The 22,547-nt window shown below is 44.1% G+C and overlaps 1 pseudogene; it reads left to right on the top strand.

Annotated features, from left to right (window-relative positions):
• Positions 1–542: 542 nt before the first annotated feature.
• LOC112071500 (cullin-3-like) lies at positions 543–22,283 on the top strand (annotated as a pseudogene).
• Positions 22,284–22,547: the final 264 nt, after the last annotated feature.

The raw sequence follows: 22,547 nt of genomic DNA, 5'->3' as shown, positions 1-22,547 counted from the left end.
TTGCTTTTATACATTTCACATGGTAACTAAGGGTCTCCTTAAAGGAACAGACATTATGGTTCCTACCCTGTCACACTATTAGGCCTAGTGACATCACAATCTCCCTCAGTTTACATTAGCACTGTGTCATGTTGTAGGCTTTTTGTAGGCTTTATGCACACTAGTATTTAAATAACAAAACAGCATGGATATCATGTGATGTGTATTGGCCAACTCGTCATAGTTGACAGGCCTAGTGCATGGGTACTGACTACTCAATAATGTAGCTAGGTAAGTATCTAGTGAGCACAAAGAAAGAATGCTAGATTTTGAAATGTGCACGTTTGTGTAATATTTTAAAAAATCCATGTCACCTCCAATTTTGGCCACCTGATAAAATGCAATATGATATGAACTGAATAGACAGTATACAAATACATTGTCCAGACTTGATACTGGGTTAAAGTTAATTGGATATATATCCAACTGGTGGAATGAGGATGAACGTGCTATATCTTTTTGCAACATTATGTTTTCCATGGTTCATCTCGCGTGATTTCGGTTCGCAGTTACCACTGCCCTGTAGAAGCTTGTTGTCCGCCATCACTGCAAGGAGAAGCTAGGCAAAAATTGAGAGAAGAGGAGTGACAACAACAGCGCAGAGAGACGGACCCAAGCCCAAGGGGAAGGTCGAGGGGGATCTTTACCACTTTCCATTTGCAGGCATCCCTGTTGCAGCCTAAAATAGTATTTCATGATAACGTAGAGAAGACGGACGTACTAACTAATCATGTCCAACCTCAAAGGCGGCGTCAAGAAGGACACAAAGATGAGGATAAGAGCCTTTCCTGTAAGTATTGGCCGGGTACGCTGAGACGCAAGCACCGGGGATGTCATTTGCTAAAGACGGGCCTGGCTAGTTAGCTAAACATATACTTTGAAAATGTCACTGTCAGCTAACAACAACCTAGCTAACTTAGCTTCGTGTTGCGTAGATTCATATTCGCTAGTTTGCTAGCTAGCTTTGATTCGATAAGTTTCTGTTATTTGTTTAGTGCACATTGGAAAATATCTACTAGCTAACTATTCGTTAGCTAACTTGCGGTGTTATTGACAAACTAGTTTCTAGCTAGGTTGTTGGCTAGCTATGTACATTGGCAGCCAGCTAACTTTATTAGCTAGTTAGCAGAAACCTAGCTTGGTAACTAACTAGCTACCTGGTTAACGAAACTTTAAGTTCACTGTCTATCGTTAGCTAGTAACGTTAAGCTACCGGCTAACGTGCTAACGTTAGCTAGGACCTAGTCTAGGTAGCAGCTAACGTTAGCTAGTTCCTTAGCTGTGTAGCCAACTGCCCACCCGTAAAAACTGCCTGTAGCGTAGGCCTAACTTACTAACTCAGAAAGGGTATAACCAGAGTTTCTAAACTAATTTGTCAGTGTTTTTTTTAAATCTGTGTCATGATATTTAGCCTGACTATGTTGCAGAACTAGCTAAGCATGTATACCGATTGCTGTACGTTAGTTAACGTTAGTCTCTCTTTTTATGAGAGCAGTCCTACATTGTTGGATGCCAGACATTGGCTGTATGTGTGAAGGAATGACATTGCAGTCAGGGCCCTGGGCTTAGACAGTCAGGGGATGAGAGAGTACATTTCTATCTCGCACACACGCACAGTGTTACACTCTGACTGCTTGAATGCTGCAGGAATAACAGCAGCGGAATGGCCGTGCGAGTGCTTCTGTGACCACGCACTCAGTCTGTGCACCTGGACAGTAGCCAGGGTATGGGATATGCAGTTTTGTCTGCCTGCATACCTGCAGCAGCCCCACCTAATAATAACTGAGCAGGAGAAGGGATAAGCTTTTCATCTTACACAACTACTTGCCCCCCAGTTTATTCGGCCCATGTTCCAAATTTAGGCCCACCAAAGTGACTTTCAGTGTAGTGTTTGTGTTTAGGGCCTATGTGTTTGTTTGCGTCTCTGCATGCTTGGGCAGGCTTTAATTTAGACTGCCATGAAGAACTGGATTCTTTTTAGGCAGTTTTCCCCTTTGCACATGTTGGTGCATCCTGTACCGCTCAGTTCAGTTGTTGGCCCTAATATAATAAAACAGATTATGTAATTACTTTGTAGAGGGTAGGCACTCACTGTAGAACAATGACTTGATGGCATGGCCCTCTCTCTCATTTTAAACTCTTTGACTCAGCCTATCTCTCTTTCTCCATCTCCCTCAATTACTCCTCATGTRAATGTGTGAGTTGAACATCCTTCTCTGGCGGACAAACAGCAATGAAGTCAATCAAAGTTACAGGTTCCAGCCCTCTCCTTGCCTGTCTAATAGGTGTATGMTTGTGGCTGGAGTGTTAATATGCTCTCTGATCAGGTGACGGGATCCCTGAGGTTTGAATGGCCAAAAGAATGGACATCTTGACAGGGTTTGATAGCTAGCTAAGCTGTTGTCATACTAATAAGCTATGGGGCAAAAAGACTTGACTCGTCTTGGCGCCTCTGCTGTGCCCACATGAATTTGAATCAGAATCATCTGTAGTTGATTTTCTTTTAATGTTATTGTCRGCATATTTTTTCCCCCTCACCTCATCTTGGAATTTTCCATTCTTCTGAACCTGCCTAGGGAAAGACAAGATACTTTCCCATAACAAATTCTCTCAGTAATTAATGATGTTATGCTAGCCTGTCTGTATAAACACAACTCCTGGTTTGTTCACTTTGTTGTAGTGATAGACCCTATCMGCATTAATAATGTCATAGATTATGATCATGTAGGCTAACGCAAGCAAATATATAATTTACTGCTATGTACACCCTACTCGTTCTACTATTGATAATTACCAATACTTCAAATATAAAAACACRTAGGCTTAGACCGACGTCATGCTATTTCTTACCCACCGGAGGTGATGTGACCTGGACACGTCAGCCTCTGTTGATGACCATCGTCCAGCCCAAGAACTACATGTACTTTTGTTTTTAAGCGTCTTTGAGATTATCTGTCAAATGAAAATCCCTAACTTAAATAAATATATTATTGTTTGTATTTAACTTATCGTGTGTTGTACCAGATAGATCTACTGTCTCTATTATATTATGACAGACCAGCTAGATCTACTGTCWCTATTATATTATGACAYACCAGCTAGATCTACTGTCTCTATTATATTATGTCACAACCTACTCAATAGTCCTAATACAGATGTTCTGACTACAATTAGCCTAGTCACTTGATTTCCTCATGCACCAACTTCTACCTTTTCTCTACCAATGAGAAACACAGACATCCCTAATAATAGGCCAATGGCGTTGTCTCTTTGTTTCAAATGTGTCCAGACAAGGTGTGTTTCAACCGCCATGATTGACTCACTGTGAAGTCATAATTGACTGTTTTTGTTTTTCATGTTATTGTCACTCAAGTTTTAGGCCCTAGGTGCCACCTGTGGTTTATCAAAGAAAGCTCTTAGAACATTTGAGGCTTCAAATCCTCACMCAAATCACAAAAATGCATACTAGGTGCAGGGCCAGCTTGTCGGTGAGTCGTCGATCATAGCCATACCTAAACAGCTTTTGAGACTGTATAAAACATTGTAAGATCCTTATAAACTTGCATCATTGTTCTAACCCGATAGCAACCTCTAATGAATTACCYACATCTGTGCACTGCTGTCATATATCAATTGACAAAGATGTCATCTGTTCAGATTTTCAGAATGAGGAAACAATCCTTACTAAGAATGAACGGACACAGGTGAAAAGGGTTGAACTGTTCCGTTGTCATTGTTTTTTCATTGTGTCCGATTTCTCTCCCTAGATGACAATGGATGAGAAGTATGTCAACAACATCTGGGACCTTCTGAAGAACGCCATCCAGGAGATCCAGAGGAAGAACAACAGCGGCCTGAGCTTCGAGGAGCTCTACAGGAACGCCTACACCATGGTGCTGCACAAACACGGCGAGAAGCTCTACACGGGCCTGCGCGAGGTCGTCACCGAGCACCTCGTCAACAAAGTAAAGGACTACGCCTCCCACAATGCACCACTGTTTATCTTCTATAAATCATTTCCCATAATACGCTGTGAAAGTGACCATCCCTCACGCCTTGTAGTTTGGTTTTGATGGTCTTCAAGAGCAAAAGCATGTGAACGCAAATTAAAATCTTATTAAGAGGCATCTGGTAGAAGTAAATTTAATCCATAATCACAATATCATTTTATATATCGTAAATGACCACACTTTCATGAATTTGAGGATATAATCTTGAATCCCGTTCAAAATAGTTTGTGACTGGGTACGGAAGTAAATCGGAATAGGTGTTGACTTTCACAGCGAATTAGGCCCAGGAGTTTCTCCTGGTCACGTGACCATGTGGGTCAAGAGAAACTCCTGGCCTTGGCTGTAACGTTTACCTTTTGTAACGGACAAAATTTGATATGCAAAATCAGCAGGGAACCTGTACACACACAACACAGTGCAATCCACTTTACAAATTAAGTACAGCACACAATGAAACAATCCCCCGTTCAGCTATAGATATAGATAGACGGATGATAGATCAGAGCTATATAGCTTACATGAAAGCTCACCACACTCAAAACAGAACCAGACAGACATACTTGATTAAACTCTTGTGATTGATTAGTATGGGAGCTGTAGCAGTGTATTCTGTCTGGGGACTAGGCTAATTCATATGAACCACCTGCACTGGAATGTAGTATTTGGCATCACCTTCTCTCATGAATATAACATTTAGCATACAGCAGGCCAGATAGCTGGGGTCATAACCTGTATGTCCACATGTTGTCAGTCTCCAGCTTTTCTAACACAGAGCCCTGGGTAGACGTTGCCCATAGGTACAGATCTAGGATCAGTTCATTCAATCTCATTTCTAACTTACACCATTAGGTTGGAAACTCCAAAAAATGTAGACACTGATCTCAAATGTTTTTGCCTTGGATCAGTGTCTACAGGCAACTTCAACATAGACAGACGCTATATCTTTACTAAGACTCTCAGTACTTATCTTATGTCTTTACTAAGACTCTCGGTACTTATCTTATGTCTTTACTAAGACTCTCAGTACTTATGCCTTATGTCTTTACTAAGACCTCTCAGTACTTATCTTATGTCTTTACTAAAGACTCTCAGTACTTATCTATGTCTTTACTAAAGACTCTCAGTACTTATCTTATATCTTTACTAAGACTCTCAGTACTTATCTTTTGTCTTTACTAAGACTCTCAGTACTTATCTTATGTCTTTCCGCAGGTACGGGAAGATGTCCTAAACTCGTTAAACAATAACTTTCTGCAGACTTTGAATCAAGCGTGGAACGACCACCAGACAGCCATGGTCATGATCAGAGACATCCTGATGTACATGGTAGGTGGACTGCTTTAGGTCTAGTTCACGTGTCAAACTCATTCCACGGAGGGCCGAGTGTCTGCAGGTTTTCGCCCCACCCTTGTACTTGATTGATGAATTAAGGTCACTAACTAGTAAAGAACTCCCCTCACCTGGGTCTTAATTGAAAGTTTGACACTCCTGTTCTAGTGTGTTCTATGGTTATTGATGGAAGAACAACAGTTTTGCTGTTACACTGAATTGGAAGTGTCCAGTCCATGTCGACCATGCCAAGAAGCACAACTACTGTCTGTATACCAGGGATATGCTGGAAAATATGCATAGTTTACATGAATCTGCAGAATTCCCAAACCCCAGTCCTGAAGGATTATCCAGATGTCCTTTTAACCCGACAGGCCTAATCAGTAGTATTGCTTCTCCAGAAAGCTGTAGAGTTTTATCTCCCGTTTAGTGTTTTGTCTCCAGTGGTTTCCCTGAAGTGTAAATAATAGTTTCCTCGTATGAAAGAATGGCCCTGGGCAGACTCTCCTCAACGACGTGGCATGGCGGGGGTTGGGCGTGCCAGCCTTCTAGTTGCTGTTTGCCCTGTTTACCCTGGGCAGACTCTCCTCAACGACGTGGCATGGCGGGGGTTGGGCGTGCCAGCCTTCTAGTTGCTGTTTGCCCTGTTTACCCTGGGCAGACTCCTTAATGACACGTCATGGCAGGGGCGGGCCAGCCTTCTAGTTGCTGTTTGCCCTGTTTACCCTGGGCAGACTCTCCTCAACGACACGTCACGGCGGGGGTTGGGCGTGCCAGCCTTCTAGTTGCTGTTTGCCCTGTTTACCCTGGGCAGACTCTCCTTAATGACATGTCATGGCGGGGGTTGGGCGGGCCAGCCTTCTATTTGCTGTTTGCCCTGGGCAGACTCTCCTCAACGATGTGTCATGGCGGGGGTTGGGCGGGCCAGCCTTCTAGTTGCTGTTTGCCCTGGGCAGAACAAAGAACTTCTGTTTTATTTTTCCAGTTTTTTTGGGCAACTAGTGGCAACTCTGCTTGATTTACTTTGACAGTAAGGCCAACTGTCTGTGAGCTGTATGAGGTGGGGGACAATCCAGTGACACAGCCGCTATGGAGACTGCAGAATTCTCTCGGGATTCTTTTGTTTTTCTCTCTCCTTCTCCCCGCTCTCTCCCCCCACCCCTCTCAATTCAAAGGGCTTGATCTCTCTCTTCAATTCAAAGGGCTTTAGTGGCATGGGAAACATATGTTAACATTGCCAAAGCAAGTGACATGGATAATAAACAAAAGTGAAATAAACAATATAAAATGAACAGTAAACAGTACACTCACAAAAGTTTCAAATTAAGTTTGACCGTTTCCCTGCGTCCTGGGTCTCCAGTTAGCTGCCTGGCCCGCTCAGTGTTAGGTGCAGAAATGGGAAGATGATGTAGTGTTATTTTGGTAATAAAAACATCTAATCCCAGAACTGAGATTTCAGCCATATTTATTTTGTATCTGCCTAGTAGGCTATAGATTTGTATTGGTGAGTGTAACCAAGTACCAAGGACACCAGCCTATCAGGTATCATATGGCTTTTCAGTGRAAAAAATATGACATTTTTGGGTGTCCTCCCCCTTACCCGTTTTGAGTAAACTCTAACTGTGCAAGAATTTTCTCTTCAGAGGACAAAYTATTCAAATGGGTTTTATTCTAACTTACCGGGCGCTCTAACGCGCTGTACTCCACTTGGCTCCAGGACCGGGTGTACGTGCAGCAGAACAACGTGGAGAACGTCTACAACCTGGGCCTGATCATCTTCAGAGACCAGGTGGTACGCTACGGCTGCATCCGAGACCACCTGCGACAGACCCTGCTGGACATGATCGCACGGGAGAGGAAAGGAGAGGTGGTGGACAGGTAAGGACTGTTCTGGGATCTGTCTAACAAAAGAAAGACCTGTATCTATTCACAGGGTCTGAGTATTAGTGCTGATCTGGGATCAGTTTTGCCTTTCCGATCATGATGACTGACTTGCTTTGTGTATACAGTCCCTGCTACTGTTGATCAGATAGTAGGTATTTTGTGGGGCTGGTGCGTAAGTCATACCCTAGGGGACAATGGCTGGCTGTGATGTGAGGTTTAAGCCCCTGAAACCACTTCTTTCTCTTTGGCTGTTTTTTTAATGTAGGCCTATGATAAGGGCAGTAGCACATCCTATTCACAGAGAACTGACCTTTCAATTTGGGAGATTAACTACTACATTAATACCCAACTCATCACCACTCTGGCAAATAGGTTTTACTCAGTGTTACTTCTTTAAAATTAAAATAAACTGTGGATGTTTTAAGGAGTCATAAAACTATAAATCCTATCGTATGGTTTTTATCTCTTTTTAAAGAGCGAAATCCCCCCCCATAAATCTAGATCATGTGTTTATTCCTTGTGTGTGTACAGGGGAGCGATCAGGAACGCCTGTCAGATGCTGATGATTCTGGGTCTGGAGGGTAGGTCTGTGTACGAGGAAGACTTTGAGTCCCCCTTCTTAGAAATGTCTGCAGAATTCTTCCAGGTGGGTTGGGCAACATTTGACACACTCCTCTTTTTTTTTATATATATATATTTTTTTTTGTCCAGTCATTGTGACTGCTGAGATTTGTTTTATGATGTTGGCATGGATGCTAAAACCACAAAAACACGTAACCAAGCTATTACAAAACATTAAGCTGCGTTAAGTCAGTGGAGCTTCTCACTATCCTCATCTAACCCCATATAGCAACATTCCAACATATAGGTGACCTCTTGGTTTGTGGTCATCCAAATCCTGTTCATGAGTCGAAGCCCATCACTTCGTCATTTTGTGCTCCTCAACAATTGTCCACACTAATAAAATGCTTTTTAGTTTTCCGTTTTACATAAAATTGTATTGCCCTATCAACCTCTTCCAATTTCCACTTTGTTCTGTATCTGAAATACTCTCTCACACTACAACAGTACCCTGTTCTACCCCTCCTCCAAACCGTACCCTGTTTCTAAACCCCTCCTCCTCAAAACCATCCCTGTACCCTGTTCTACCCCCCCTCCTAAAACCGTCCCTGTCTCCCCTCCTCCAAACCGTACCCTGTTTCTACCCCCTCTCCTCAAACCGTACCCTGTTCTACCCCCTCCTCCTCAAACCGTACCCTGTTCTCCCCTCCTCCTCAAACCGTACCTGTTCCTACCCCCTCCTCATCAAACCGTACCCTGTCTACCCCTCCTCCTCAAACCGTACCCTGTCCTACCCCCTCCTCCTCAAAACGTACCCTGTCTACCCCTCAGATGGAGAGCCAGAAGTTCCTAGCGGAAGAACAGTGCCAGTGTGTAATCAAGAAGGATGAGGCCCGGATCAAGAGAGATGGCGGGTGCTGCACTGCTGGAAAGTTCCACAGAGGAGCCCATGCGGCAAGGTGGTGGAAGGGAAGCTTCCTCCAAACAAATGAAGACATCCGTGGAGCTGAGAATTCGGCTGGTTTCACATGCCTCAAGACGGAAGAACGAAGGTGAACATGGGAAAACAGCTTGTTTTACAAGCAAGGATAAGACTGAATTTGAGTTATAATAAGGAGCTAATGAAGACTTTACTTGTGTGTTTAATTAGTATCTGGAGACTGGGGCCTTTTTTTCTTCAAAAAGCATCCGAGTATGCGTTGCTGAACAACGTCATCCTGTCCATAGATCTTTTCATGCTGGTTAAAGATGGAAACGTATCCTAGATCAGCGTTCCCGTACTGAGACTTGGGCTGTGGGTGTTTTTCCTGTAAAAAGGTTGTCCGGCATAGGCGTGTTATCCAGGGTTAATCAATGATTCTCCAGACCTAGCGATAGTTTCTATCCAATCTTATTTTTTGATGTCCACCTCATTCAGATTTTCCACATCTCCCATGGATGTAGCCTTGAGGGACCAGTGGTGAGTGTTTGTTTAACAGTATGTGTGTGGTGTGTGTTTGTACCGGGGGGCTACATTCCAACTCGATGTAGCCTCTGATGAGGACCAGTGTGAGTGGTTGTATTAACAGTGTGTGTGGTGTGATTGTGACACCCGGGCTACATTCCCATGATGTAGCCTCTGAGGGACCAGTGTGAGTGTTGTATTAACAGTGTGGTGTGGTGTGATTGTACCCCGGGCTACATTCCCACTGATGTAGCCTCTGAGGGACCAGTGTGAGTGTTGTATTAACAGTGTGTGTGGTGTGATTGTACCCCGGGCTACATTCCCACTGATGTAGCCTCTGAGGGACCAGTGTGAGGTGTTGTTTAACAGTATGTGTGTGGTGTGATTGTACCCCGGGCTACATTCCCACTGATGTAGCCTCTGAGGGACCAGGTGTGAAGTGTTGTATTAACAGTGTGTGTGGTGTGATTGTACCCGGGCTACATTCCACTGATGTAGCCTCTGAGGGCCAGTGTGAGTGTTGTATTAACAGTGTGTGTGGTGTGATTGTACCCCGGGCTACATTCCCACTGATGTAGCCTCTGAGGGACCAGTGTGAGTGTTGTATTAACAGTGTGTGTGGTGTGATTGTACCCCGGGCTACAGTTCCCACTGATGTAGCTCTGAGGGACCAGTGTGAGTGTTGTATTAACAGTGTGGTGTGTGTGATTGTACCGGGCCACATTCCCACTGATGTACCTCTGAAGTAGCACACAGATGTAACGCTCATTTCCTGTCACTGTTAACATAATATTTTCGGGTGGTGATAACGGCAAGTCGTGCACACAAACAAAAATCACTTTAGAGCATACAAAGGTGGCCACATATTGGAGCATCAGAATTGCGTTAGGATTGAGGTCCACGTATGGCCATGGTATGAATCTGAAGGCAAAATATCATATTCAATATATGTTTTGTTGTTGCTGTTCATACATTAGGAAAAATATCAGATTGGAAATAAATTGGCAAAAATCTGAATATGTTGGCTATGTAACCGTAGCCAATTAGGCACAATCTACCGGACACCCAAAGCTGATTAGTGAAGCTACTGGAGACAAAGTGAACAGGGAGAGAAAAATCTTGCACACTTCCAGTCAGATCCACATTTATTTTAATTATAGCTGAGCTTTTGGTCAGTCGACCAATCGGGCATATCTCCACAAACAATAGTGGGATAGAAGGCCACACAGAGAGCCAGAGATAATTAGACGCGTGTGTAGTCTGAAGTACCCAAAAGGCCCACTAGATGTCATACTATCAGACAGGGATACAAATACTAGATAGTACAAGAACCTATTAAGATGAGTTGAGCTGAATCAACCTCCTGTATGATGATATCAAATCAGAGATAAATAAGTTAACTCTGTCACTCAGTGTATTTACTGGTTCACGTCAGTTCACTTTCTTGACTGGAATTTGCTCAAACGCATTTCCTGAGCTCGTGCATTTACCTCACAGATTAACTCTGAAACCAGACACGCAGAAATAACAGACAGGCCAGTGAATCTTTGACATCTAAACCAATGTCAAGTTCTGACTAGATCTGTGTATTGGTTTGAACTTCCTTCATAACTCATCTATTCTCCATTTTCCTCTCCCCCCTCCTCTCTCCCCCCCTTCCTCTCTCTCCCCTTCCTCTCTCTCCCCCCTCCTCTCTCACCCCTTCTTCCTCTCTACCCCCTCTTCCTCTCTCCTCCTTCCTCTCTCCCCCCCTTCCTTCTCTCCCCCCTTCCTCTCTCTCCCCCTCCCTCTCTCCCCCCCTTCCCTCTCTCCCCCCTTTCTCTCTCCCCCTTCTTTCTCTCTCCCCCTTCTTTCTCTCTCCCCCTTCTTCCTTCTCCCCCACTCTTCCTCTCCCCTCTCTTCCTTCTCTCTTTCTGTTGCGCTCCAGACCTGGGCTGTATGTACAAGCTGTTCAGCCGTGTGCCTAACGGCCTGAAGACCATGTGTGAGTGTATGAGCTCCTACCTGAGGGAGCAGGGCAAGGCTCTGGTGTCAGAGGAGGGAGAGGGCAAGAACCCTGTCGACTACATCCAGGTACGCTGGGCCTAACCTCAAATCAAAGATTGTCTGGCATTTTTATTCTCAGAACATGTCCATAACGATCAGGGCACAGATTATTTCCTGACCAGAAAGAACTCCAATATGAAGCTTTTTAAAAATAGTAACATTGGTAACTACCCCAATAAGCATTGAAGCTAAGGTTCCAGCCCACTCTTTTTAGGGAGTGTCTTTTGGTTATCAACAGCTTCCAGGAACGACACAATATCTTACAGTTATTCAGAAAATAAGCAAAAGGAATTAAACAACTATGTACGTAACTGCCAAGTGGTACAGTATTTGGAATTTCAGTACAGAAGAAAGATAATTGTTTACCACAATACCAATTATCTTTTTAGGGCATCCCCAAGAGTTAACACGTAAACCACTTGCAATCTCTATAGTATCTGTGTGTTTGTGTGTTATTACTTATTGTAAAGTGTGCTGTGATTTTTAATTCCCTTGAAGTAAAGTTGGATTTGATTCTCTGTCCTATAGGGCCTGTTGGARCTGAAGACGCGGTTCGACCGTTTCCTCCTGGAGTCGTTCAACAACGACCGACTCTTCAAGCAGACTATCGCCGGAGACTTTGAGTARTTCCTCAACCTCAACTCCCGCTCCCCAGAGTACCTCTCCCTCTTCATCGACGACAAGCTCAAGAAGGGAGTCAAAGGGGTACGTCAGTGTTCAACCTGCTAAATGTTATATTGTTACACTTCAATGGACTAATCTCATGTAGTATCCTACTTTCCATACCTACCCTACCTTCCCTACCTTCCATACCTACCCTACCTTCCCTACCTTCCATACCTACCCTACCTTCCATACCTACCCTACCTTCCATACCTACCTACCCTACCTTCCATACCTACCCTACTTTCATACCTACCTACTTCTACTCCTCTATTCCATACTACCTTTCTTCCATACCTCCTGCTTCCATAACCTACCTGCCTTCATTACCTACTTGCCTTCATACCTACCCTGCTTCCATACTCTGCTTCCATACCTACCTACCTTCCCATACTACCTACCTTCCTTACTCCCTACTACCTAACTTCCATACCTACCTACTTTCATACCTACCTACTTTCCCATACTCTACCCTACCTTCATATCTCCTACCTTCCATACTTACCCTACTTCCATACCTACCTACCTTCCATTATTACCTAACTTCATACTACCCTACTTCATACCTACTCTACCTACCTAGCCTTCCATTAACAAATCTACCCTACTCATACCTACCTACTTCCATACCTACCCTATCTTCCATACCTACCTACTTCCATCCTACCCTACCTTCCATACTACCCTGCTTCATACTACGCGCCCTTCCATACCTACTGCCTTCGCTACCTACCTGCCTTCCATACCTCACCTGCCTTCCCATCCTACCCTGCTTCATATACTGCCTTCCATACTACCCTGTCTGCCTTCCATCTACCTACTTACCATACCTACCTACCTTCCATACCTACCCTACTACCTACTTCCATCTACCTACTTTCCATACCTACCCTACTTTTCCATATCTACCTACCTTCATTCTACCCTCCTTCCATACTACCTAACCTTCCATACTACCTCCTTCCATATCTACCTACTTCCATACTACCCTACCTTCTACTACCTACCTAACCCTACCTTCCATATCTACCTAACCTTCCATAACTACCCTACCTCAATACTACCTACCTTCCATACCTACCCTACTTCATATCTTACCTACCTTCCATATCTACCCTACTTCAATATTACCTACCTTCATATCTATCTAATCTACCTTCATACCTACCCTACTACCTCTATACTTCATATCTACTACCTTCCATACTCCTAACTTCATGGCTACGCCTACTTACATACTACTTACCTGCATTACCCTAGCCTACTGCTTACCTACTTCATATCCACCATACCTACTAACTTCCATACCTACCCTACTTTCATACTACCTATACCTACTTCCATATACACCATACCTAGACTACTTCCCAACTTCGCCTACCCTATTCATATACCCTACTTCCATTTACTTCAATACTACCCTACGTCCATTACATACCTTCCTACCTTCCATATTCCCTACTTCATACCTACTACCTTCCATACCTACCTATCTTCCATACCTACCTAGCCTTCCATACCTACCTAACCTACCCTACCTTCCATACCTCCCTACTTCCATACTACCTACCTTCATACCTACCTACCTTCCAATACTACCCTACTACCTAACCTGCATTAACCTACCCTACTGCACTTACCTACCTTTCATATCCACCATACACCCTACCTTCATACCTACCTACTCCATATCCCCATAACCTTACCCTACCTTCCTACCTACCCTACCTTCCATACCTTCATACTTACCACCTCTACACTTCCATACCTACCCTACCCACTTCCATAACCTACCCTACCTTCCTATACACTTCTCCATACCTACCTACTTCCTAACCTCCATACCTACCCTACCTTCCATACCTACTCTATCTCACCTTCCATACCTACCTACCATTCCAAAACCTGACCTTCCATTATCTCTACCCTACCTTCCATACCTACCTGCCTTTCCATACATTCCATACCTACTACTTCCAGGACAACGTAAGAGACGTGGTTCTGGACAGGGGAACCACAGCATAAAAATACGCTTTTTATTAAGGAAAACTATTCAAACATATCCTAACTGTCTGTCTGTCTGGGTCTCCAGCTGACAGAAAGGAGGTGGAGTCCATCCTGGATAAACAAAGGCCATGGTTATCTTCGGTTCATGCAGGAGAGGATGTGTTGAGAGGTACTACAAACAGCAACTGGAGGAAGGCTGCTCACTCACAAGAGTCTGGACGACTCTGAGAAGAACATGATCTCTAAGCTGAGGTGAGGAGATTTGAATGGCGGGCCATTACACATTGAATTTAGACCATATATTACTAATTCATTTGATTTTTAATTAGATTATTACTTTGTTTTAATCATGATTTAGGATGTTTTTCGACTGGTTTACATCTCTAAGCATTAGAATGGACTGGTAGTTGTTTGGACCCTGGTTTTCCATATTGGTGCTGGTCCCAACCTGAACATGTGACTCGCTGTGCTGTGTGACTCGCTGTGTGTGTGGGATCGCTGTGCTGTGGTGGGGATCGCTGTGCTGGTGTGACTCGGCTGGCTGTGTGACTCGCTGTGCTTGTGGCTCCTGTGGCTGTGGTGACTCTGCTGTGCTGTGTGTTTTCTGCTGTGTTGTTTCTTGTGGTAGACTGAGTGTGGCTGTCGTTTTAAACTGGAAGGGTTATGTTCAGAAGACATTGAGCATCTCCAACACACCAATGGACGAGTTCGACAACACCTCAGTCCACGGGGGTAAGATAGTTATAGTCCTCCACACACACACACTAACAGTCACATTAACGACACACAACACCCGAACAGTTCCACATTAACACACCACCCCTAAAGTCACATTAACACACCACACACCCGGCTAACAGTCCACATACACACCACACCACCCTTAACAGTCAATTAAACACACCCCTACAGTCCACATTAACACACCCCCTACAAGTCCAATTACCACGTCACACTACACCCCCTAACAAGTCCACATTAACAACACACACACATCACCCTCTAACAGTCACATTAAACCACAACAACACACACCCTCACAGTCCACTTACACACACACACACACACACCCTAAACATACCACATTAACACCACAACACACACACCCACTAACAGTCCACATTAACACACACACACACCCCATCCATTAACAACCCAACAGTCCACATTGTATAATGATATGATAAAAGTACTATTTCCATCATATTGAAAACTGGCATTGCCAAACATGTCTTGTTTTTGTGGTTTATAACCCTGGACTCTTTTGTGTGTCTTGGTTTCTCCTTTTCATGTTGTGACTGCTGTTCTCCAGCTGTCTCTAGGGGGCGTCGACCTCACAGTAAGAGTATCCACTGGTTTGGCCCACACAGTCGCTCACGCCTCAATGCACCATCCCCCCTCCCCGAGACACGCCTTCGAGGTCTTCAGAAGGTACGGCCATCCTCTGAGCCTCATCGATGGTCTGTTATCTATTACATGTGTCTTCCACAGTGCAGTCCATTTAATATATATTCTTCTGTTAGGTTCTACTTGGCCAAACACAGTGGCAGACAGTTGACCCTCCAGCATCACATGGCTCAGCAGACCTCAACGTACTTCCAGGCCCCATCAAGAGGTAAAGGTTTCCTGTTGGCAATAAGGCATGGGGGTCCTTCTCAGAATGACATGAACTGTAGCTTTCCTGTTGTATGTTAATGTCATACTGTTTTACATTTCTATCTCCTCTCCTTCTTTTAACCTTCACTACTCTCTTCCCTTCTCTTAACCCTTCTTCACCTCTACTCCCTTCTCTTGACCTTCTCTACCTCTCTCCCTTCTTTGACCCTTCTCTACCTCTTCTCCTTCCTTAACCTTCTTACTCTCTCCCTTCTCTTAACCCTTCTCTACTCTCTCCCTTCTCTTGACCTTCTCTACCTCTCTCCTTCTTTGACCTTCTCTACCTCTCCCTTCTCTTCACCTTCTCTACCTCTCTCCTTCTTTGACCCTTCTCACCTCTCTCCCTTCTCTTGACCTTCTCTACCTCTCTCCTTCTCTTGACTCTCTACTCTTATACCATTCTGGTATTCCCTGTCTCAATTCAGGGTCTTTATGGCATGGTGAACATATGTTGACATTGACCAAATTAGTAGATAATGGATTAATACAAGGAGGAATAGAAAACAAAAAGTGAAACAGTAAAACATTACACTCACAGAATTCCAAAAGAATAAGAATTTCAAATGATGAAACTACAAAAGGGAAAATAAATCAACATAAATATGGGTTTTATTTACATGGTGTTTTTCTTCAATTCTTTTCTTGTGGTAACAGCTCACAGCATCTTGCTGCTGTGGATGTCACACTGTGGTATTTCACCAATCGATATGGGAGTTTTATTCAAAATAGTTTTTTTCCCAAGTCTTTGTGGATCTGTGTAATCTGATGGAATACAGTGGGGCAAAAAAGTATTTAGTCAGCCACCTATTGTGCAAGTTCTCCACTTAAAAAGATGAGAGAGGCCTGTAATTTTCATCATAGGTACACTTCAACTTATGACAAGTCAAAACGAGAGAAAAATCCAGAAAATCACATTGGTAGGATTTTTTATGAATTTATTGCAATTATGGTGGAAATAAGTATTTGGTCAATAACAAAGTTTATCCAATACTTTGTTTATATACCCTTTGATGGCAATGACAGAGGTCAAAGTTTTCTGTAAGTTCTTCACAAGGTTTTCACACCTGTTGCTGGTATTTTGGGCCTTCCTCCAGAGATCTCCTCTAGAGCGTGATGTTTTGGGGCTGTTGCCTGGGCAACACGGACTTTCAACTCCCTCCAAAGATTTTCTATGGGGTTGAGATCTGGAGACTGGCTAGGCACTCCAGGACCTTGAAATGCTTCTTAGAAGCCACTCCTTCGTTGCCGGGCGGTGTGTTTTGGGATCATTGTCATGCTGAAGACCCAGCCAGTTCATCTTCAATGCCCTTGCTGATGGAAGGAGGTTTTCATCAAAATCTCACGATAATGGCCCATCATTCTGTCCTTTACACGGATCAGTCGTCCTGGTCCCTTTGCAGAAAACAGCCCAAAGCATGATGTTTCCACCCCATGCTACAGAGGTATGGTGTTTCTTTGGTGCAACTCAGCATTCTTTCGTACTCCAACAGACGAGTTGAGTTTTTAACCAAAAAGTTTATATTTTGTTCATCTGACCATATGAACTTCTCCCATCTTCTTCTGGATCACAATGTCTTCTAGCAACTTCAGACGGCTGGACATGTACTGGCTTAAGCAGGGGGACACGTCTGGCACTGCAGGATTTTGATCCTGGCGGCGTAGTGTGTACTGATGGTAGGCTTTGTTACTTTGGTCCAGCCCTCTCTGCAAGTCATTTCACTAGGTCCCCCGTGTGGTTCTGGGATTTTTGCTCACTGTTCTTGTACATTTTGACCCACGGGGTGAGATCTTGCGTGGAGCCCCAGATCGAGGAGATTATCAGTGGTCTTGTATGTTTCCATTTCCATCTCCCACAGTTGATTTCTTCAAACCCAAGCTGCTTGACTTATTGCAGATTCAGTTCCAGCCTGGTGCAGGTCTACAATTTTGTTCTGGTGTCTTTGACCAGCTTTCTTTGGTCCATGGCTAGTGGAGTTTGGAGTGTGACTGTTTGAGGTTGTGGACAGGTGTCTTTTATACTGATAACACGTTCAACAACAGGTGCCATTATACAGGTAACGGAGTGGAGGACAGAGGAGCCTCTTAAGAAGAAGTTCAGGTTTGTGAGAGCCAGAAATTTGCTTGTTTGTAGGTGACAAATACTTTATTTTCCACTAAATTGCAAATAAATTCATTAAAAATCCTAACAATGTGATTTTCTGGATTTTTTTTGTCTCATTTTGTCTGTCATAGTTGAATGTACCTATGATGAAATTACACGGCCTCTCTCATTCTTTTTAAGTGGGAGCACTTGCACAATTGGTGGCTGACTAAATGTTTTTTTGCCCACTGTATGTGTCTCTAATATGGTCATACATTTAGCAGGTTAGGAATTGTAGCTCAGTTTCCACCTCATTTTGTGGGCAGTGTGGCACATAGCCTGTCTTCTCTTGAGGAGCCAGGTCTGCCTACGACGGTCCCTTTCTCAATAGCACGGCTATGCTCACTGAGTTGTACATAGTTTTGGGTCAGTCACAGTCTCTCTCTGTCCTTCCAGGAGGATGGTTCGGAGGTAAGGATGGGAGGAGCCCAGGTGACGGGCTCTAACACCAGGAAGCACATACTGCAGGTCTCCACCTTCCAGATGACCATCCTCATCCTCTTCAACAACAGAGAAAAGTCCACGTTCGAGGTAAGAGCCAGATACAGGTCAGTCTCCATCACATGAAAGTGTTAGAATTCACAGATAAAGATGGCACGCTGAAAAAAATCATCTTCTTTCCTCCTCTCCCATTTTCTGCTTCCCTTTCTCCTCCTTTACACTCTCTCCCRCTCTGTCCCCCTCCTCCCCCACTGTAGGAGATCCAGCAGGAGACGGATATACCGGAGAGGGAGCTGGTGCGAGCGCTGCAGTCGCTGGCTTGCGGGAAGCCCACCCAGCGCGTCCTCACCAAGGAGCCCAAGTCCAAGGAGATCGAGAATGGCCACGTGTTTACAGTCAACGATCAGTTTACCTCCAAGCTGCACAGAGTCAAAATACAGACAGGCGAGTGTGTCTGTCTGTTATTCTAATAGGTTTTCTAAATGATAAAAAGAGCCATATCACAGTGGTCTTCTGGTCTGGGGAGCTACAGGCTTAGGGTGTCATCTTCTAACTATTGCTCATTTAACCTCTGGGCATGTTGAACTTTGACTTTGCCCTGAGATGTGTTCAGCAGGACGCGCAGATAGAGCTATGGTATTTAGAACAAACATGCTTCTCTGACATGTCGAGTTTTGCAAAATAATTGGCTCTATTTGTGGTATTTCTATCTGCAACGTTCGACAACGTCTGGCTACTGAACGTGGCCTTGTGCTGAGGTTGCTATCTCCCCCCCCTCCCTCCGCCGAGGTTGCTGCCCTCCGCCGAGGTTGCCCCCCCTCCCTCCGCCGTGCTAAGGTTGCTGTCTCTCTCTCCCTCCCTCCAGTCGCTGCTAAGCAGGGCGAGTCGGACCCTGAGAGGAAGGAGACGCGGCAGAAGGTGGACGACGACAGAAAGCATGAGATCGAGGCGGCCATCGTCCGCATCATGAAGTCCAGGAAGAGGATGCAGCACAACGTCCTGGTAGCGGAGGTGGGTGCGGCCTTAACGTCCTGGTAGCGGAGGTGGGTGCGGCCTTAACGTCCTGGTAGCGGAGGTGGGTGCGGCCTTAACGTCCTGGTAGCAGAGGCCTTAACGTCCTGGTAGCAGAGGCCTTAACGTCCTGGTAGCAGAGGCCTTAACGTCCTGGTAGCAGAGGCCTTAACGTCCTGGTAGCAGAGGCCTTAACGTCCTGGTAGCAGAGGCCTTAACGTCCTGGTAGCAGAGGCCTTAACGTCCTGGTAAGAGGTGGGTTGTTTCCTGGACACAGAGTAAGCGTAGGCCTATATGGCATCCATAGAGATTCTAACGGTAAGTGGTAGTGTTACCATGGAGATAGCCTTTCAGCAGTTAAGCAAATCAAATGGAGGCTTCCTCTCCCCTCCTTTTGAAGAAGTTCTAAGGTAATTGAGGAGAGAGAAAGTGGAGAAAAAAGCGATTTTATGAAATGAGAAGCTCCTTCTCTCGTGCGTCATCAGTTAAATGACGTTTACAGGGGTGGATCCCAAAATACATGTGTGAAGGGATTAAAACAAGTTGGTTGTGCAAGACATTTTCTATGTAAAACCTTAAGAGGCATATTGTTTTAACACGTCTGTATGCTTTTCTCCTTCAGACAAAACAAACGCTGATTCAAAGGGGGTGTGGCAGATTTCAAATCTCTTCCAATAAAGACTCGTAGTATGACTCTTCTTGATGAAAGGTCGCTATAGAGGAGGGGAGGAGCCTCTTCCGTTCTCCTACTAACCAATTTACATTCATCTAGTAGACCACTTATCAGTTTCTGGGGTTACTGTGGACAGAGGAGAAAGGGTGGAGGACGGACCTTTGCCCTAGACTAAAAAATAACTAGCTCAATGGGAGAATTTCCATTTGAGTCTGTTTAGGGAAACCGGCCCATGGGGTCTGGAGAGAACTCTGCCTTGACCTCCGCTAGCTGTACTGTCCTGGACTTGGTTTATCTCACAGGGACAACACACATTGTTCAATATTTCAGACCAAAAGGCGCTGTGTGGCCAATCTGTTGTCTGCATTGGCCGTGCAGCAGTAAGGGTGATGGGGCCACTGCAGAAGTCAGGGCGTTCCTACTTCTCAGAGCAGAGCTGTTGTCAAGGAAGTGAGTTTGTGTTTATACAGGACCGCCCTCACCTTCCGTCAACCAATCATGTCAATGCGTAGTTTTACGGAGCCCGCTGCATTGTTTACGAAATGTGCAAGGTGCACGGCAATGCAGTATGGAGCTCAATTTGGCCTCTGCGTGCTTCCGGAGGCTCCGCAACGCCCTCCATATGGAACCACCGACCACATTTTCGGATCGAGCATAAATTGTCTCTGAGCCAGCTGGTAAATTTCCATCTGTTGTCCATTCAGTCCCTCGTCATAGCATATGTAGGGTTGGTGTGCAGCCAGGTTTGGAAGATCGTTTTTATTYTTAAAATCTGCATCCCTAGATCATTTCTGAGTCAATTCGGTTGAATATAAGATTTTGTTTTCAATTTTAATTTTTACATGGAAATGTTTATCCCTACAGTATTTCAGTGAGTACTTTGAGGTAACTTTTGCAACGTGAGTACCGCCAATCATCTCAGTGCTATTCTTTCACCAATCATGTTATAGTTTTTAATGAAAATACACTTCCTCAGAACTTGGATATTTCGGGACATAAAATTTCAGTACAGAACATTAACACATGATATTTCAAGGACATTTCAGCACAGTCTCTTGAACCAGAGAAACGATAGTGTGTAATAGTGTTATTGTACTGCCTTTCTCCCCAGGTCACCCAGCAGCTGAGGGCCCGGTTCCTCCCCAGCCCTGTGGTCATTAAGAAGCGCATTGAAGGACTCATAGAGAGAGAATACTTGGCACGGACGCCTGAGGACCGCAAAGTCTACACCTACGTTGCATAAGAGGAGAGGAGCGTTGTGGGAGAGGAGAAATGGATTGAGGGGAGGTTTTTTTGGAGGGGGGGGGGGGTGTTGTACGCATGGACTGGGAAGTTCCTTTTTAAAAGATAAACGCTGGGAAGCTGACTCCTCCCTTTACAAAAATGACAAAAACCAGAAGTAAATGGCAAAAAAAATAATACAAAAAAAAAAATCCATGAAGTGTTGTAGATTTTTTTTCTATCAGGCCAACTACTATTACTCTTGCTCCCTGTGAGAATTTCAACATGGATGGATTCCAGCTTTTCACCGTTTTACCCTTGTAGAGATCAACCTTAAAGAATCCCTTGGGAAAGATGTGAATGCACCACTTTTTTTTAATTTTTTTTTGGTTTTCAATACTGTATAAAAATGAGAATGAATTATTAAAAACAAAACAGCAAATGTGGATTGCTGCAACAAAAAAAAATGGAATATTGAGGTTTTATTTCTWAACCAACAATTATTTAATGCTGATCCTTCAGGCTAAAACTAGCTACAAAATCGTTGAATTCAAGTGTGTCCTGTGTCCTGAGTTTCAGACAGGGATATACTCAATCTGTGTTTAAGGCCAAGTGTCTTTCATTGGTAATAAAGAAATCAGGACAGGTTAGAGGTACTTAAAGCTAGAATCCTTAGTTGCTACATCTATTTTTTTAAACTTATTTTTACCCATTTAATCTTAAAGAAAAAGCTTCAAATTCCTCATGAGCTCAGTTCAGCTATTGTGTCCCATTTTGTAAACAYAAACATGGTTAAAAATGTTATTTTGATATCCTGGATGGTCAGTCCTTGCATCCATAAGCTCTGTRTATGAATGAGTGGCTACATTTRTTTCCAGGCCCGTCCCTCAGCTAGGATTCTAGCTTAAGAGACAAATGAGCGACCCATGAATGTGTCAGGATGAGCTATCTACCACCTCATGGCTGTTGGTCATATACTGAAGCTTTGCATTACCTTAACACAGTGAAAAGTACAAAGGGGAGAATTCCATTTACATCAATGACTGAAGTGAACATTTAACTTTAGTGGAAGTTGGGATTCTACACTGAACAGAAATACAAACGGAACGTGTAAAGTGATGGTTACAWGAGCTGAAATAAAATATTCCAGAAATGTTTCATATGCACGAAAAGCTTATTTCTCTAAAATTGTGAACAAATGTTCACATGGCTGTTAGTGAGCATTTTTCCTTTGCCAAGATAATCCATCCACGTGACAGGTGTGGCATATCAAGAAGCTGTTTAAACAGCATGATCATTACATAGGTGCACCTTGTGCTGGGGACAAAATCCCAATTCAAATGTGCAGGGTGGTGTGTGCGACAAGCACAGATGGCTGACAGAGTTGTGTGTGAGGGGAGGAGACGAGGTGCAGCGCATGAC

The sequence above is a fragment of the Salvelinus sp. IW2-2015 genome, unplaced genomic scaffold, assembly GCF_002910315.2.
Source record: "Salvelinus sp. IW2-2015 unplaced genomic scaffold, ASM291031v2 Un_scaffold1624, whole genome shotgun sequence".
In the NCBI taxonomy this organism is placed as follows: domain Eukaryota; kingdom Metazoa; phylum Chordata; class Actinopteri; order Salmoniformes; family Salmonidae; genus Salvelinus; species Salvelinus sp. IW2-2015.
The sequence above is the reverse complement of the archived record's forward strand: the minus strand, read 5'-3'. Positions and strand labels throughout refer to the sequence as shown.